General features: G+C 40.3%; 1 protein-coding gene across 30 annotated transcripts in view; it reads right to left on the bottom strand.

Annotated features, from left to right (window-relative positions):
* PLEKHA5 (pleckstrin homology domain containing A5) overlaps window positions 1-17907 on the bottom strand; it is a 243153-nt gene that overhangs the window by 181609 nt on the left and 43637 nt on the right. The window contains exon 5 of one of the 30 annotated variants that reach the window (XR_007470386.1): window positions 15092-17045. The exons of the other annotated variants lie outside the window; for them this stretch is intronic. The gene's annotated coding sequence lies outside the window, so the exon portion shown is untranslated. Of the gene's footprint in view, window positions 1-15091; window positions 17046-17907 lie in introns of those variants that run through there. 30 annotated transcript variants of the gene reach the window in all.

The raw sequence follows: 17907 nt of genomic DNA, 5'->3' as shown, positions 1-17907 counted from the left end.
TACTGAATATATTCAAAGCATTAACTTACCACCTTCAAATTTTCTCTATAATCATTTTATGAGTAGTTTAGCAGGAATAAAAAATAAGCCTATTTAAGAGTCCACTGCTATTAAAAGCTTCTTGTTGCTGGAATAATATCATGCCACTCACTGGCACCTATGTTATTTTAATTTTTTCAACTGTTGTTTTAAATGAGATATATCACATTTAACTAGACTTGTATTCGACTTTATGTTCCTACCCATAAAATCAATTGAGATTTGTGTTCAAGTTTTCATGTTTCCACTCATAAAATTATTAAACACAAATCACCTTTCTCCCATTTGAATAATTATTTCAAGACTATGATGCCTATGCTTATTCATTTTATAGTTTTAAAAACTGTTTTAAAAAAAGTCTCAAACACAAATTTTATGTAGGTGGAAAATCACTGCTATAGCAACAGTAGCTTTAGTTTATGAGAATTGAAAGGTGAAAAATTCACATTTCCAACACTTGAAACTTAACTATTTGATTTTTGACGGCTGAGGGCACAGGGTGTAGCCCCTGACCTTTCCGCACTACTAACATGAATTGGATCCCAATAAGACTTGGCCAAACTCAAGCCTTAAAAGATAAAAATACATGGTGCTTCCTCTGATGAGATGGTTAATTACTATAAATCAAACATGACACTTTAGACCATCCCCAGGCTACTCACTCCTGACTCAGTTCCAGGGAGTCAAAGGGGTTAGTTAGTAGGATAGTGACAGTTTCAAAGGGTGAGTGATTTGTGCATCCCGAGATCTTTTTGCTAATAAAGAGCACTAGCACCATGTCATGGCTTTGTCTGGGGGAAAAAAGTGCTGGTCCCAGCTAGAACTGGTGTCTCCACCCTCAACTGTAGCTGCCTCCAAGAATGGAGCCAGTCTTTTTCTGAGGATCTTTTCCTTACTATTCTGATGGGCAAAGGTTGAAAATTAGCAACAAAAAGAAATTAAAACAGTATTTTCCCATAAACAGATGGCACAATTTTGTGTGCCTGAGTCTATATAAATAAGAAAGGAAAATCAGGGGCGATTTTCCTTAAAAAAAAAAAAAAAAAAAAATCTTCCCATTCTATTGCCCAGGTACAAAACACAGTCCCGGCCGGCACAAGGCCGACAATCACTACCACGAACTTCAGAACCCAGCAGCACATGACTGACCCACTGAATATGGTAGAGAATATAGTATTCATGATATCACAAAGAGTATCTCCTATGTTTTCTTCTAGAAGTTTTATAGTTTTAAAATTTAGATCTATGATCCATTTGGATTTTTATACAAAGCATAAGATACAGGTTGAAGTTCTCTCTCTCTTTTTTTTTTTGCATATGAATTCCCAGTGGTCCCAGCACTGCTTGTTAAAAAGACTAACCTTTCTCCACTGCAATACCTTTGCACCTTTGTAAAAATAAATAAATAAATAGACCATATTTCTATGGGTCTCCTAGACTATTTTATCCCACTGCTATATTATTATTCTATAGACTTTCCCTGAGATCATACTGTCCTGATTACTGAGGCTTTAGAGTAAGCCTTGAAAACAAGTAGTATGAGTTCTCCTACTTTGTTCTTTTAAAACATTTTTCTGGCTTAAATAAAATAAATATATAAATAAATCCACATAAATTTCAGAAGAGCTAATTCAGCTGTCTTAAGTAGGGTAAATCTATACTTACAAGCAGCTATTCTTACAGGGTGTTGTTGGAACTCACAGCCAATATCAAGTGTTTCTTTATCCTCATATTAAAAGAAATATTAAAATCTTCCCAGGTGCAGTTAAAGGAGCTGATCATCTCTATGTTTCCCAGACCTTTTATCAAAGTCTGTGACAGAATTTAAATGCTCACCCCCTCAACTGATTTCTTCTTAATAATCTCAGTTTGGGGGGACATAACTTGGCATTACAGTTCTCAAGCCATAAAAAAAAGCTGTTTTTCTCTAGCACCTCCCCACCCCTGCCCCATTAAGTCAAGCCAGGCTGCTTGGGGTTTCTCTCTGGAGTAGGGGAAAGAAAGAGACTAGGAGAAATATCTCTATCTCTACTGTAGCTATGATTCTCATTTTACATCTTAAACTGCAGAAAAATTTTCACTTAAGATTTTATGAACTTTGTGCAACTGTCTTATTGGACAAATTCCCAAAGACAATCAGAAATTAGCAACAGTAACAGATGACAACTATAAACAAGAGTTTTACAACTGTGGTTTTTGAAGTATATGAGTTGTGGCACAGTCACCCTCCCAAGTAATTCAACTACCCTTCCAGCCAGCCAGGCTGCTCACTTTTAACTGAAGTATACAAGGAAAGACAGCCAAGTTTCAAAAAATCATGTGGACTCTAAAAATGAAGGATGATAAACTACCTATAAAATAATTACAGGGAGATTTCAGTCACATTTTGTGCAGAAATTTATTGATCTCCATTAACTGGGTTTAAATGCCCAACAACAAAACCTTAGATAATCATAGTCACTGATGCCCTTTTCTTCCCCCTTACAGTTTGTTTACAGGGAAAAAAAAAACACTCTGTAAACACAGAGTGTAAATATGGTAAATCAAAACTTAAAACACAAAAGAAAGCCATTAAATTATTCACTGAATGTCTTTAAGGCCAGGTTGAAAATGAACCTCTATAAATAAAACACCATCCCACCTACCACAAGTCAGATGGGTGATCCATATTCCACTCCAAAGGTTAAGAAGAAACCTTTCCAATTGAAGAATGTGACTCTTCAATTTATGACCCGAGTTTCCCACAATTTAATTAGGCTAAAGTCAAGGACCAAGATAAAAATGGCGTCATTAAGATTCTTCTGAATTGCTACCTTACCAGTGTCCCTCACACAATTAAACGTTTTTTGTTTTTTTGTGGGTTTTTTTGCGGTACGCGGGCCTCTCACTGTTGTGGCCTCTCCCGTTGCGGAGCACAGGCTTCAGACGTGTAGGCTCAGCGGCCACAGCTCACAGGCCCAGCCGCTCTGCAGCATATGGGATCTTCCCGGACCGGGGCACGAACCCGTGTCCCCTGCATCGGCAGGCAGACTCTCAACCACTGCGCCACCAGTAAAGCCCCAATTAAACGTTTTTACCTCACTCATTCTTATACTTCCAACTTTTTTGTTTAGAAACAAAATACTCGCAGAAACTTCAATACCCAAGTATAGGTTTGGTACAGGGTTTATTTTTAAATTTAAGGGGGAAAAAGAGAAACATTCCAGATAAGCCAACCACAAAAAGATTTTTTTTTTGATCATACAGCAAAGGTCCCACACTTGTGTTTTACCAATAAATGAAAACTAGCAAGAGATGGAGTTCACTGGGATCCGGGTTTCTACCTGACCTTGTTTTACATTTTAATGCAGGATTTATATGCAGGCTACTTCCTAGAGTGGTTCACGTAGGGCTAGGGCTTGCTAGGCAGTTCTAGAACAGACAGAACACACACAATCAACAATACATAGTAAATACTGATAAAATATTCATTTCTTTTGCATATTGCTTTCTCTCTACACATGGTGCTTAACATTCATGTCTTACCTCACACGGCTGCGTGAGGAATGAGAAGAGAATGAATGACAAACAGTTTACAAAAAAGAGTGGACTCCGGTGAGGAATGTTGATACTGGGGAGGCTATGCATGTGTAGGGGCAGGGGGCGTATGGGAGATCTCCTTCCTCTTTACTTCGCTGTGAACCTAAAATTGCTCTAGAAAATAGAGCGGAGAAAAAGGTACACAAAGTAGAAGAACTGCAGGTTATCAGTAATGGCCCGACAGATGCCCAGTCCAAACTCTGTCTAAGAGACTGTGGCCCAATTAGATCTTAACCTGGTTTTCACCTAAGCCCTTTCACGGGAGCCACCGATGATCCTGAGGGATGCAGAAGACAGGTTTGGGAGACCCTAATTGTATAAACACATGTAAGGTCACAAAAAAGACTTGCTAATGGGTTCTTCAATTTATGTATTTCCTGGATGTATATATATTTTTAAATTGAATGAAAGATGCTTTAAATTCTATAGTGCTTTACACTTTTTAAAAGTTTCATACAAATGATTTCATATAAGCCCATAATAACCCTCTTCTCTCCCACCACCCCTATATTGCCCCTCCCCCCCTTCCCTCTCCCCGTTGGTGACCACTGGTTTGTTCTCTGTGTCTGTGGGTCTGCTTCTTTTTTGTTTTATTCACTAGTTTGTTGTGTTTTTAGATTCCACATGTAAGTGCTGTCATACAGCATTTGACTTTCTCTGTCTGACTTCACGTAGCATAATGCCCTCCAAGTCCTGAAGGCATATACATTCTGTTTCACATTTTAATGTTTATGAAATTGGGTTCATCTTAGATTCAGTGTTTGAATTTAATGCAGTAGTTTGTTTTTTTCCCTAGAAAAGTAGGTATTAAACCACTGGCCAATCTTTCAAAGTGTCTCAGAAGTCAGTGTGAAACTCGAGTCTACCAGTGCTAGACAGAGGCAGTCAACTCAGCACTGTCATACGAATCACTGTAAACTGGATGGGTAAAGGCCAGAAGGTGTTTGAGGCCCTCCCAGTACTGGACAGGAAGAGAGGGCTCTGATTCCCTTCCATGTAGTATCAGCGGAAACCAACTAGGCAAGCAACACTAACGCCATTCGTTAGTGGTGGCTTTAGTTTACAACCACTTCCCCCCCACCGTTTTTTTTGTTTTTTTAACTTGATAATCTTTAAATAGACCTTTACTTAGGTCCAAAGATAAAGCTGAAAACTGGTCTAAGTTAACCACTGGGTCTAAACTAGCTGTATGACATCAGCCAAGCTGCTAAACCCATTAGGGATAACCCAATTTTTCTTTAAGCGTAGAAAGAGAAAGATGACACATGCTTCCTAGGACTACTATCAGAATAAAATAAACCAAGCAATTTGTTTTATCTTTCATAAGTTATTTTGAAATAATAACTATTGCATCTCATTATTTGCATGTCTACTATGTACCAGGAACTCAAAGTATGTTACTTTAATCCTGTGTGACAGTAGTTAATCTCACTTTGCAGAAAAAGAAACAAGAGACTCAAAGGGGTTATATGGCTTAGAATCTGGTCTGGGATTCGAAGCCAAGTCTGGCTGATTCCAAAGCCCAGCTTTTTCCATTTCATCAAGTTGACTCCAGAATATTGATTTACTATTTCACCATCATTCACTTACCTTTAACTGTATTTCTGAATATAACATATTTTTAAAAGAAATCTCAAAATTTGGCATAACCCACTACTATTACACCCTCCCCCTTATAAGGGAAAGAAGAGCTCTTTCTTATTGATGTTATTTGTAATAAAGCATTATGAAAATCAGAACGTGTGCAGGTGTGCGTACGGGGGAAGAGGAATACGTGGGAAGATACAGAATTTTAAGTAAATTTAACATTCAAACAAAGGCAAAGATATTGGTACCAAGTTTTTATTTCTCCTACCCAAAAGAAATTGCTAGATAGCTATTAGTTTGTAAATCACAGCAATAAACTGCGTCCACTTCAGAGTCTTGTGGTTTCCACAAATGTACTTGCCACAGTTGATTTGTTTCATCTATGGTGTAAATAAGGTATAACTCACTGTGGCTGTACAAACTCTGACGTTTACTTTGTATTATGATAGCCTATTTACACATAAAGCAGAAAAAAAATTTTTCCACTGATGGAATCCAAATACATGATTTCAGTGAAAAGTAAATCTCAAAAACCATTAAGTCAGCCAAGGAGAATACTTCAAAACAAATGAAGCAAAATGGTAGCCAGGAGTTGGTTCCTTCTGTTTATCTGCGACAGCTTATATCCTGAAGCCAATGTGAAGGCTGTCTCTATTCAAAACACAAGGCTTTAATGGATTGAACTCTATGGTTCAAAAGTAATCAAGATCTCCTTCAGGGGCTGGGTGTTGGGGGAGACAACATATAGAAGCTTGAAGAACCCAAGAACTACCAAGGATGCCTTACAGAAGGATGACGCCTAGGAAGATCTCCAGCATCCAATGACAAGTGGAAGAGGGCCATCTCAAGGGTTGTCATTTTCCCCAGCAGTATTTAGCTTCCCTGCATAGGGAAGCTGAACTAGGGTTAAGAGTTTTTCTCGGTGTTTATAGCAAAATAGAAAAGAACATGAGGAAATCAGATGAGATTCGCGGAGTTGAGAAGATCAAAGGAATATGTCATAGACATTAGTTGGGAAGGCTCACCACCCCACAGTTCTCCTGACACTTACAAGAGCCCTAAAGGCCACGTCTACACTGTTAAAGTTGAAGCATAAAAAAATGCTTTTTTGGTTCAAAAACAGCCCAATAACAGCAAATTATTATGATTCAATCTATTGATACCACATATGGCTCTGTCTCCCATCCACAAAGCAAATCTGATTCTCTCTCTTGGGAATTTGAGGCTTGAGTGAAGAGATGGTCAGAGCTGAGTCACCTTACTGAAAGCGCTCCAGCGGCTTCAGAAGCTCCTACTGCTAGGGCCCTTGATCCCTGCCCCGCACAAAATCTGCCTGTGCAACAATTCATTCAAGACGGCAAGCTCCCCAAGAATCCTTTCAATGACCCATTTTAACAAATAAGTTCTTTTGATGAGGTTAGACTTGAGTTTCTGTCCTGGCAGCACAAGGAACCTTAACAAATACTAACTGTGAGCCTGGGAGGCTGGACAGGTGGTTCCAGCTGACGCTTGAGTCACCAGTCCAGGAACCAAATTTTGCTTCTCTTTCTGTTGCTCACAGAAGCTGGGCGTGACTGCTGAGTAAGCAAAATACAGCAAGCAAGCAAGGTTTTCCTCTTTCTTCTTCCAGAGATCTTACAGTTGTTGCACATATACAGACTTGCTCAAAGCATGTTATGTAAACCGAAGGAGAGGATTATGTTAATATAATGTCTAGAGAGGCTCAGGAACTTCAGTTATTTTTAATAGTAACTTGAATACTCACACATGTTAAGGAAATTAAAGTAATATAAAGTGCTCATTAAAAACACAGTCCCTCATGGAAGCAATCTAAGTGTCCATCGACAGATGAATAGATAAAGAAGATGTGGCACATATATACAATGGAATATTACTCAGCCATAAAAAGAAATGAAACTGAGTTATTTGTAGTGAGGTGGATGGACCTAGACTCTGTCATACAGAGTGAAGTAAGTCAGAAAGAGAAAAACAAATACCGTACGCTAACACATATATATGGAATCTAAAAAAAAAAAAAGTCATGAAGAACCTAGGAGTAAGACAGCAATAAAGACACAGACCTACTAGAGAATGGACTTGAGGATATGGGGAGGGGGAAGGGCAAGCTGGGACGAAGTGAGAGAGTGGCATGGACATATATACACTACCAAATGTAAAATAGATAGCTAGTGGGAAGCAGCCGCATAGCACAGGGAGATCAGCTTGGTGACCACCTAGAGGGGTGGGATAGGGAGGGTGGGAGGGAGACGCAAGAGGGAGGAGATATGGGGATGTATGTATATGTATAGCTGATTCACTTCGTTGTACAGCAGAAACTAACACACCATTGTAAAGTAATTATACTCCAATAAAGATGTTAAAAAAAAGAACAAAGTTGAAAAAAAAAAAACAACCCACAGTCGCTAAAGTTATCATGATCCCAGTTTCCACTAAAAATAATCTATTTTAACTTCACTCAGCACACAGCCTCGCAGGTATACCCGCCTTCCCCATGACTCGGTGTGAGATGGCATGAAGAGCACAGGAAATGGCAGCAAGTAGAGCCTCATGTAATTAGATGATAAACCTATAACTGGGGACCAACTCGGAGTATGGAGAAGATTTCCTAAATCTAAGAGCATACCATACCCTCCGAGCCAACGAAAGGGACTTCACCTTCTCCACGATACAGTGTTTAATGCTTAGTGATGCTGCCTTATGTTTGAGGCAATGTGGCTCTCTCTGCTTCAAACGGCCCAGAGAACTGAAAACTTTCTCCCGTACTCCATCCTAGTCATTAATTAGAAGGATAATTTAAAATACTTCATAATAGTTTTATATGTGTTCATACAATCCTATACATTTTAAAAAGTTAATTCTACTGCGACTAGTAACCAACTACTTGGCAAAAACAGATTAGACTCTATGCAAAACCGTTTCCAGGTGGACTAGAAATGTAAATATGAAGAATAAAAACACAAACATATAGAAGGAAACAGCTACTTTTAAAAGCCAAGAATAAATCCAAGCATGACGCCAAAAACAGAAATCAAAAAAGGAAAAGACTGATAGATTTCACTACAACAGAACAAAAACTACTCTGGCAATAAAGAAATGACAATCAAAATACAAATGAAAAACATATTAAAAATCAAAAGAAAACGACTAATATATCAAACAAAAATGGATACCAAAGACAATCAATTTGGAGACCAATACAGGAATGTGTATCGGAACCTTAAAAATGGGCTTACCTTTTGACCCATCAAATTCTACTTCTAATAACTTAGTCTTTGAAAACACTTTTCTTATCAAGGATTCGCTTTAGTATTGTTAATGCTTGGCAAAAATAAATCAAACAAAAACTGCCAATACGAGCATGTTAAATTATAATCATCCCATTCTTTCAATGAAATAATCTACTACCATTAAAAAACAGAGTGAGATATATCTCTATGCAACGACATGAAAAGATAGTCACCATGTACTACTAGTAAGTGGGGGGCGGGGCGGGAAACAGATCAAAAAACAATAAAAATGGGGCTTCCCTGGTGGCGCAGCGGTTGAGAGTCCGCCTGCCGATGCAGGGAACACGGGTTCGTGCCCCGGTCCGGGAGGATTCCACATGCAGCAGAGCGGCTGGGCCCGTGAGCCATGGCCGCTGAGCCTGCGCGTCCGGAGCCTGTGCTCCGCAACGGGAGAGGCCACAACAGTGAGAGGCCCGCGTACCGCAAAAAAACCCCACAAAAAACCAAAAAAACAATAAAAATGATGTGCACGGCCAAGACTGTGGACTATTCAAGTACATTCTTCCTGGGCACACAGTAGACTACATTTCCGCCCCCATCCTTCCTCCTGACACACTCAGTTTGCTGTGCCTTGTGAGTACGTTCTCTGCAACACAACATGAGCCGAGCTGTAACCTTGGAGCTACATGCTAAAGGTGGCAGAGACACCAAGTTCCTGAAACACTGCGAGGAGTGGAAACAGCCCCACCCTACCCCCAGCTGGAGCATCTACCCTGGGCTGCTGTGTGGGAGAAAAATAAACTGCTGTGTCTGTGCCATGACATTTCAGGCCTACATGGCTTCGTCTACCCTGACTAGTAGAGTAGAATACCAGCAGTTTCATTTTCTAAGGCAATCTATATGTGCACGTAACTATTTAAAAAGATCTAGAAAGATATGCATAAAAACGTATCTTTATGACATGTAACCCTATGGCTGCATGCAGTTTTAAACTCTTTTCTTCTCATTGCCGTACAGCACTTCATTGTGTGAATATGCCTCAGTTTATTTACCTACTACTGACGGGCATTTGAGTAGTTTCCAGTGTTTTTTTGCTGTTATTATACGTGTCTTTCAGTGAACATATATTCATATTTCTGTTGTGTACTTACATAAGAGAGGAATTACTGGGTCACAGGATATGCATATGTTCAGCTTTAGTAAATATGACCAAACTAAATACTGCCAAGTGATGGCGCCAACTTGCACTCCCACCAGGCAGCACAGGAGAGTCCTAGCTGCTCCAACATCCTTGTCAACACTTCTTTTTCATTGTCTCCCTTCTGGTGGGTAAGTACCATATGCTTTCAATTATTCTCAACATAAAATAATTTATTATCTAAAATTAAAGGAAGTTTAATTACAGTGCACCTCTACAATGACATGTGATTTCAAAGCTATATATAAATGTGTTCTCAATTATGTAAAATAATGTTTAGAAAACAGTAAAAGAAAATCGGCCGCCACTCTGTAAAGTGAATTAGTTGTAGACACTTGCAACCTGACCTTCTTTGACTTACAGAAACCTATTCTCCCCATGCTTGTAATTCATGTGGAAATATCACGTGGGCTCTGACATCAGAGTGCCTGGGCTGGAGTCCTGCATCCACGACACACTGTGCAGTGTGACCTCGGGCTCTAACCTCACTAACTGGCCACTTCTGACCTTTCACCACTTAAAGGAAAGGTTAAGAGCTTGGTTCCTACAAGTAAGCTGCCTGAGTTCAAACCCTGCTCTGCAATTTCATAAATCTCTCTGGGCCTCATCCTCATCTATAAGTAGAGGGAATAAAAGGTCGAACATCACATGAGACTGTATAAGAAATAAATGGATGTTTATATGCACAGCACCCAGGACGCTGTCTGACATACTGTACATTTGCAACTATCACTACTGCTGCTGCTGCTGCTAGCACCACCGTCACCACCACCAGTCACATATCTAATAGACAAATAAGAAGGCAATGAAATCATCAGAAGGCAAGATAGCACCTGGACCTCAATACACCTGAGCTTGTTCTCTAAGACTGACAGTTAATCATCTGCGATCACTGGCCAGATAGTGAGGGTCTCAAGTAACCTTCCCCTTTACCTACTTCCAAGTAGATTCAAAGTCCTTTGCAAGTCAGGTGGAAAGACAAGCTTCCACCAGGGAAATCCCAACACAAAGCACAAAGATAGTGAAATATGGGCACCATGTTGTATCTGAAAATTCGTTACAATGATATTTGCAATAGCCTCCTAACTCATTTTTCTACATCTATTCTGGCCTCTCTAACCTCGTCTCACTGGATGAGGTTTTCAAAACAGAAATGTGATGCTGGCACTCTTCTGCTCTGAGGACAAACACAAAAATCCTTAACATGGCCTTCTTGATCCTGTTTGGTAATGATTCCGTGCCTACTTCTCCTGCCTCAGCTTGCCCCAGACTTCTCCGTCTACAAAAACCCACCGCACTTCCTCCCTCCACAGGGCTTTTGGGCAAACGTTTCCCTGTGCCTACAATGAGCCGCCTTTCTGTCTTTGCCTGGATAATTCCCATTTATCCTGTGGATCTCTGTCTGATTCAGTCAGCTCCCTGCAGACTAGGTCTTAGAACACTGTGAGCCCCTCCTTCACCAAGCTTATCACACTTGCAATTTGACCTTGATTTGTGTGACAGCTGGTGTACTGACTGCCTCCCCCTCCACCAAAACAAAGGCTCCATGAGGACATCTGTGCTCACCACAGTAACCCTGGTGAAGAACACACAACCTAGGGCAAAGGAGAGGCTGAATTCACATCTTCTGGTCGATCAGGTGAATAAAGAAAATGGAAGAAATGAAAGACCGTGGCATGAAAGTATCTCGGGTCAAACCTACAGGGAAATGACAGGATTTCAAAACCTGAAGCTGTCAGCATAGCTAAGGACTATAAAAACATTATCTCTGCAAGAGCGAATCTGCCCACAGCCATGTTTCCAAAGTGGAAAATAAAAGAAGCCTCAGAAGACCTGCAGAGTCTCACGTAAGCGTGATGCCAACACCAAAATCAAGAATTCTTTCTGCGGTTTCCTAAATCAAATAAGCGACTGCATCTACTGCCACTTTTATCCGTCTTCTGCGTAAGGAAGCTACATTCAGTTCACCCCTTTTGAATGCCACATTTTAGCTCTCCTTGGTTCCCAGAAGAATCTGAGATCAGATTACGGCTCCAAGGTTACCCTGGAGAGGCTGCTTTCATCACTGGTCTATGGACAAAGCCTGGACTGCAAAAAGGGAAACCATCCTGAACAGATACAACAACTGGGTAAGCCTGGACTGGGTAAGTATGGGGTAAGGTAAGGTGGGGCCTGGGTGTGTGAACAGTTATCATCCTGTTTATGAAAACAGAGAGTAGGGATTATCTGTCTGGATAAGTATGTGCAACAACTTCCTTCACTTTTTATTTTTTCGTAGTGGAAAGAGAATGTATAGAAGTTTTTTGTTTGTTTTTATTTGCAGCATGCAAACTCTTAGTCGCGGCACGCATGCGGAATCTAGTTCCCCAACCAGGGATCGAACCCTCACCCCCTCCACTGGGAGCGTGGAGTCTTACCCACTGGACCACCAGGGAAGGCCCTATGTATAGAAGTTTTAAAGCTGGCTTATTTGATAAATTTGCTAACTCAATTTAAACAAAATATAAGGTGGACTGCACAGTAACAGACACAAGGGTCACAAAGAGTGACAAATCACAGGTCAAATGGTCTACATAATTAGGAAAAACTAAATTGACGTTGCCACGATCACTACTACCTTCAAAAGGAAGAAAGGGAGAAAAGGTGAAATACACAGGGCTCTAATTTTAAAGTTGTTTATCATTACATATAATAGCTACCAACACAGAAACCAGACACTTAACTGGTAAACTGCATGATCTGGAACTTCTCCTGGACAGCTGACAGTCTTTGAGTAGGTGCCAGGGACGCAAGTTCCTGGCTCACAGTCACTAGTCAGCTGAGGTACAAAAGGACAAATTTGGGATGTGGCAGACCATTTAGGGGTGATAATCAACAGCGTGCGAAAGCTGAGTACAGACACAAAGATCCCGCCCAGGAGAAGATAGTCAGACACTCAAATGAAAAACAGAGGCAAAAGCAGACATAATTAGGCAACACTGGTATCTTTGGCCATTTAGGTATAAAACGTCAGGAACAGGACATTTAGTACCATGATGTATTTGCATGGCTGCAGTTTCAACGAGGTCAATATTACCTGGAATAAGCTAGATAATATTAAATCAAGTATTAAATTTAGATTAAATTTTCTTCAACCCTGTCCTAAACTGGGACTTCTTTTATGTTTTGGCATTAGAAAAGAACTGTTACTGTTTTTTCTTAAAGCCCACACACAATTTATAGAAAAAAAAAAAGTGCACTAGGAGAGGCTGTATAGTGTCACATTAAGAGCAAGCACTTTGGGACCAGATATCACCTGTGTGACCTTGGGAAGTCACTCATCTCCTTTTGCCCCAGTTTCCTTCTGTAACATGTCGAAAATAATATTATCTACTTCCTAGTTACAAGGATTAACTGTATTAATATTTATAAAAGTACAAAGACCTGGAACATGGCAAGCTTTATATAAGTATCTGTTGAAAACACACTCTTAACATTCTTTGATTCCTTTAGTTAAGTCAATTTCTAAAATTCCATGTCATAAAACACATGAAAGAGTTTAAGTATATATATATATATATATATATATATATTTTTTTTTTTTTTTTTTTTTGGCAGTACACGGGCCTCTGACTGCCATGGCCTCTCCCGTTGCGGAGCACAGGCTCCGGACGCGCAGGCTCAGCGGCCATGGCTCACGGGCCCAGTCGCTCCGCGGCATGTGGGATCCTCCCAGACCGGGGCACGAACCCGCGCCCCCTGCATCGGCAGGCGGACTCTCAACTGCGCCACCAGGGTAGCCCTAAGTATATATTTTAAGAGATCTAATTGCTCATACCTTCTACTCATGCTATAAATACCTTCTGCTCATGCAACAAATTCTATTAAAAGAAAAGTGCCCATCTTTTACTTTTATTCAACTTACATAAAGGAATGGCCAGAAAAAAACAGCCATCATTTACTGAGTACTTACTTCGTACTATTCATACTTTACATCACTTGGCCCTTACAACAATCCTATAAATTAGATGTTATTAACCCCATTTCATAGATGAGGAAACTGAGATGCAGAGGTTAAATGACTTGCCCAAGGACACAGCTAATAAGGTTAAAACACAGCTAATAAGGTTAAAGCTGGAATTCAAATCTGGGTTTTTCTGATTCCAAAGTCTATCTTCTTAATCACAAAATACCTTGCTTCTAAAAATAGTTTTGTCATCTACTAGGTACAATGGTCTTTAAATACGTAGCTTAAACGCAGGTAGACCTAAAAAAAAAAAAAAATCAGATCTTAATAAAAACTAGGTTTTTAAATAGTAAATGGGTAAACAAAAGTAAAGTAAATAAGTAAATAGTAAATAGTAAATAAAAACTAGGTTTTTAAATAGTAAATGGGTATTCCAGAGCACTTGGTAATAAACATAGTAGTTTCTCATAATTACTTCTAAAATCAAACTGACCAACTGAAAAATCGTTGTACTAACAAGTATCACAACAGTTAGCTGAAAATGCTGGGCACCATAATTTCAGAATATTATTTATTTCTGAAAAGAGTGAAAGGGAATTCTTTTTTTTTTTTTTAAGGAGTGAGATGCTGAGGCTTGGGATGTGGACATCTGTGTCCATCCACTAATGATTCTGAATTCCCAGATGGCCTGGAACTCTCTGGCCCCACTTCTCCCCAAGAAAGGCTAGTGCTGACCCCTTGCTTGAAGATGATGCAGAAGCCCCTGCCTTGCAAGGCAGCAGGATAAGCAGGGGCCCCGACTGGTTTCCTCCTAAGAGCTGAATAAGAGGGGTCCTTTGGTCCAGGATAAATATTAATATAGCTGATGTCAATACAAAGCAAAGAGCTGGAGTTAAAATGCCTAATTTCTAAATCATATTTTTAAGTTCAAATGAGTCACTCATGAAAGTAAAATGTGAAAATAAGTATAATGGGAACACTAAATGCAAATGCCAATATTCCACTCCTTTTTTTAAATTTTTTTAAATTTTTATTTTTTGCAGTACGCGGGCCTCTCACTGTTGCGGCCTCTCCCGTTGCGGAGCACAGGCTCCGGACGCGCAGGCTCAGAGGCCATGGCTCACGGGCCCAGCCGCTCCACAGCATGTGGGATCCTCCCGGACCGGGGCACGAACCCGTGTCCCCTGCATCGGCAGATGTACTCTCAACCACTGCGCCACAAGGGAAGCCCTCCATTCCTTTTTTACAGGAAGTAAGGGAGCGGTGGGAGGAGCAACACAAAAGCCAGCGAGCCTGGCGTCCAGGCACACAGCTACCTCTGGTATTTCAGTGAAGAACGGGCAGCTACCTTCGGATTTACATCACAACACCCTGTTCACTACTTGTTCAAGATGAAATAAAGAGTTTCTTAGTGAAATCCAATTTCCTAGTCTGTAAACCTGTCTACACATGCATATCCCCTTAGGAATGGAATCTCTTCCCAATGTTGTATTCCCTAAGGGTCCAATCATGGTGCCTCGAGAGTTAACCTTCAATAAATCTTTGCTACTGAAAAGTTACTAAATCTTCCACACTTCTATATATTTTACAACTTGAAAGGGCAGGTAAATAATGGTACCTGGGACAATACTAATTACTTTCCCTTTTGGGAACCCTCTTTATAACTGCTCACAGTGTAACTAGGATGTCGCCACACCTGCTAATGTGGTCTGTGTGTTTTAAATAGTCTGACCAAAACATACAGAAGTTCGAGACAATACAAGACATTATAAATCACTAAGCGTAGGAAGTTCCCCAGAGCAGATGCTGCAGAGAACCTGCCCTGTCTTGGTTACAGCACAAGCTGAGCAGGTATTACAGGTTTCTACTTTGAGCTCTTTTCTATACTCTATGCTTCAGACCTTATCTCTGAATGTCAAAGATTCCATCACTGCCTATGTAAAACTGATTAAGGATGTGAGCGAACTAAACACTCTCCCAAAATCTGTAAAAATGATGTCTAAGATGCTAACATAAAAGGTTCCTATTCAGAAATAAGATGCTTTTGATTGAAGCTTTACTATATATGATTGAAAGGAAACAAGGGTTAAACAACAAGGAAGTGAGGTACTCACATCCTAGGTTTCTAAATAAAACAACAAACGTGTGCCAAGCATCAGGGATGGACCAGGTATAAGGATGCACACATGTAAGCCTGACTTAATGGTATAAGAGTTCATACTCCTTACAAAGCCACTTACAGAATACTAAATAAGAAAACCAAACTTCACATGATACTTCCTAGAAGACCGGTAATCTGTCCACCTGTGGGAACATCATCCTCACCCTACCAGGAGAAAATTTTTCAGCAGCTCCAAAACCATAACCTTTAAGGTATTTTCCACATTCTGAGTGGATGCGTGTGTCCCCCAAACCAGAGTCTTCATGGAGGAAAGAGCAAGGTTGTTTTCGTTTTTGTTTTTACCTCCTGGCAGGAGGTTCTTTAATTGGCTGTTTTTGAGGAGAAAAGCTTCACCTGGGCCTCCCCATCGCTCGCATTACCTCCTGAACCATCCCCCCTCCCCAACTGGGGCGTAGAAATATTCTCCTCCACGAAACCAGTCCCTGGTGCCAAAAAGGTTGGGGGCCGCTGATATAAGCAACATTCGAGACTTCGGGGTTGCAACGGGATCAACAACAGAAGGGGAAGAAGAGTTTCTCCTGGAAGAAAAGAATAAAGGTCACTCCTTTTAAAACAGACAGAATGGAAGCAAAGATGGGATAAAACTGTATCTTGGTTTGGGTGGTGAAAGAAAACAAAATTCTTATCAGGCAGCCTTACTCTTCTCTGGAGAGAGAAGGGACAGGGGTTGTTGGATAACCTCTGAAGAGGTATTAGAAACCATTTAAAGGGTCACTGAGTATTACTGAGGACCAAAGTGAGACTCAGAAATTAGAAATTTGTAACGACCCCAAATTCCAGAATTATTTTTCCCAAAGAGCGGATAAGAAGATCTGGGTGAGTACCCACACTGAAAAACTTAGAATGGAAAACATGCACAAGAAGTCAGCCACAGTTTTCCAGAGGACACTGGAACTCACCAGCAACAGACAGCAGACGTAACATTTGGGGGCATAAACACCTCCACCCCAGACAGGATGGCAGAAAGACAAACATGGGTGGGTTCAAACTCTTGTTCCTAGTTAACTAGCTATGATGTTGGTCAAGCTAACTTACCTCTGATTTCATTTGTATCGTATTTTGCATTGTGCTTTGTCAACCATTTCACGTCTTTTGTTTGTTTTTGTTTGTTTCCCTTGTTAAGGGAAAGGTCTTGTGACTTTTTTTTTGCCTTTATTTTATTTCTTTATTCTTTATATAGCAGGCTCTTATTAGTCATCAATTTTATACACATCAGTATATACATGTCAATCCCAATCGCCCAATTTAGCACACCACCATCCCCACCTCACCGCGGTTTTCCCCCCTTGGTGTCCATACGTTTGTTCTCTACATCTGTGTCTCAACTTCTGCTCAGCAAACCGTTTCATCTGTACCATTTTTCTAGGTTCCACATACATGCATTAATATACATTTGTTTTTCTATTTCTGACTTACTTCACTCTGTATGACAGTCTCTAGATCCATCCACGTCTCTACAAATGACCCAATTTCGTTCCTTTGTATGGCTGAGTAATATTCCGTTGTACATATGTACCACATCTTCTTTACCCCTTCGTCTGTCTATGGGCATTTAGGTTGCTTCCATGACCTGGCTATTGTAAAGAGTGCTGCAATGAACAGTGGGGTGCATGTGTCTTTTTTTTTTGTAACATCTTTATTGGAGTATAATTGCTTAACAATGGTGTGTTAGTTTCTGCTTTATAACAAAGTGATTCAGTTATAGATATACATATGTTCCCATATCTCTTCCCTCTTGCGTCTCCCTCCCTCCCACCCTCCCTAGCCCACCCCTCTAGGTGGCCACAAACCACCTAGCTGACCTCCCTGTGCTATGCGGCTACTTCCCACTAGCTATCTATTTTACGTTTGGTAGTGTATATATGTCCATGCCACTCTCTCACTTTGTCACAGCTTACCCTTCCGCCTCCCCATATCCTCAAGTCCATGCTTTTTTTTTTTTTCTTAGATTCCATATATATGTGTTAGCATACGGTATTTGTTTTTCTCTTTCTGACTTACTTCACTTTGTATGACAGACTCTAGGTCCATCCACCTCACTACAAATATCTCAATTTCATTTCTTTTTATGGCTGAGTAATATTCCATTGTATATATGTGCCACATCTTCTTTATCCATTCATCCGAT

This window comes from Orcinus orca, chromosome 11, assembly GCF_937001465.1.
Source record: "Orcinus orca chromosome 11, mOrcOrc1.1, whole genome shotgun sequence".
In the NCBI taxonomy this organism is placed as follows: domain Eukaryota; kingdom Metazoa; phylum Chordata; class Mammalia; order Artiodactyla; family Delphinidae; genus Orcinus; species Orcinus orca.
This window is presented reverse-complemented; position numbering and strand designations above follow the sequence as displayed.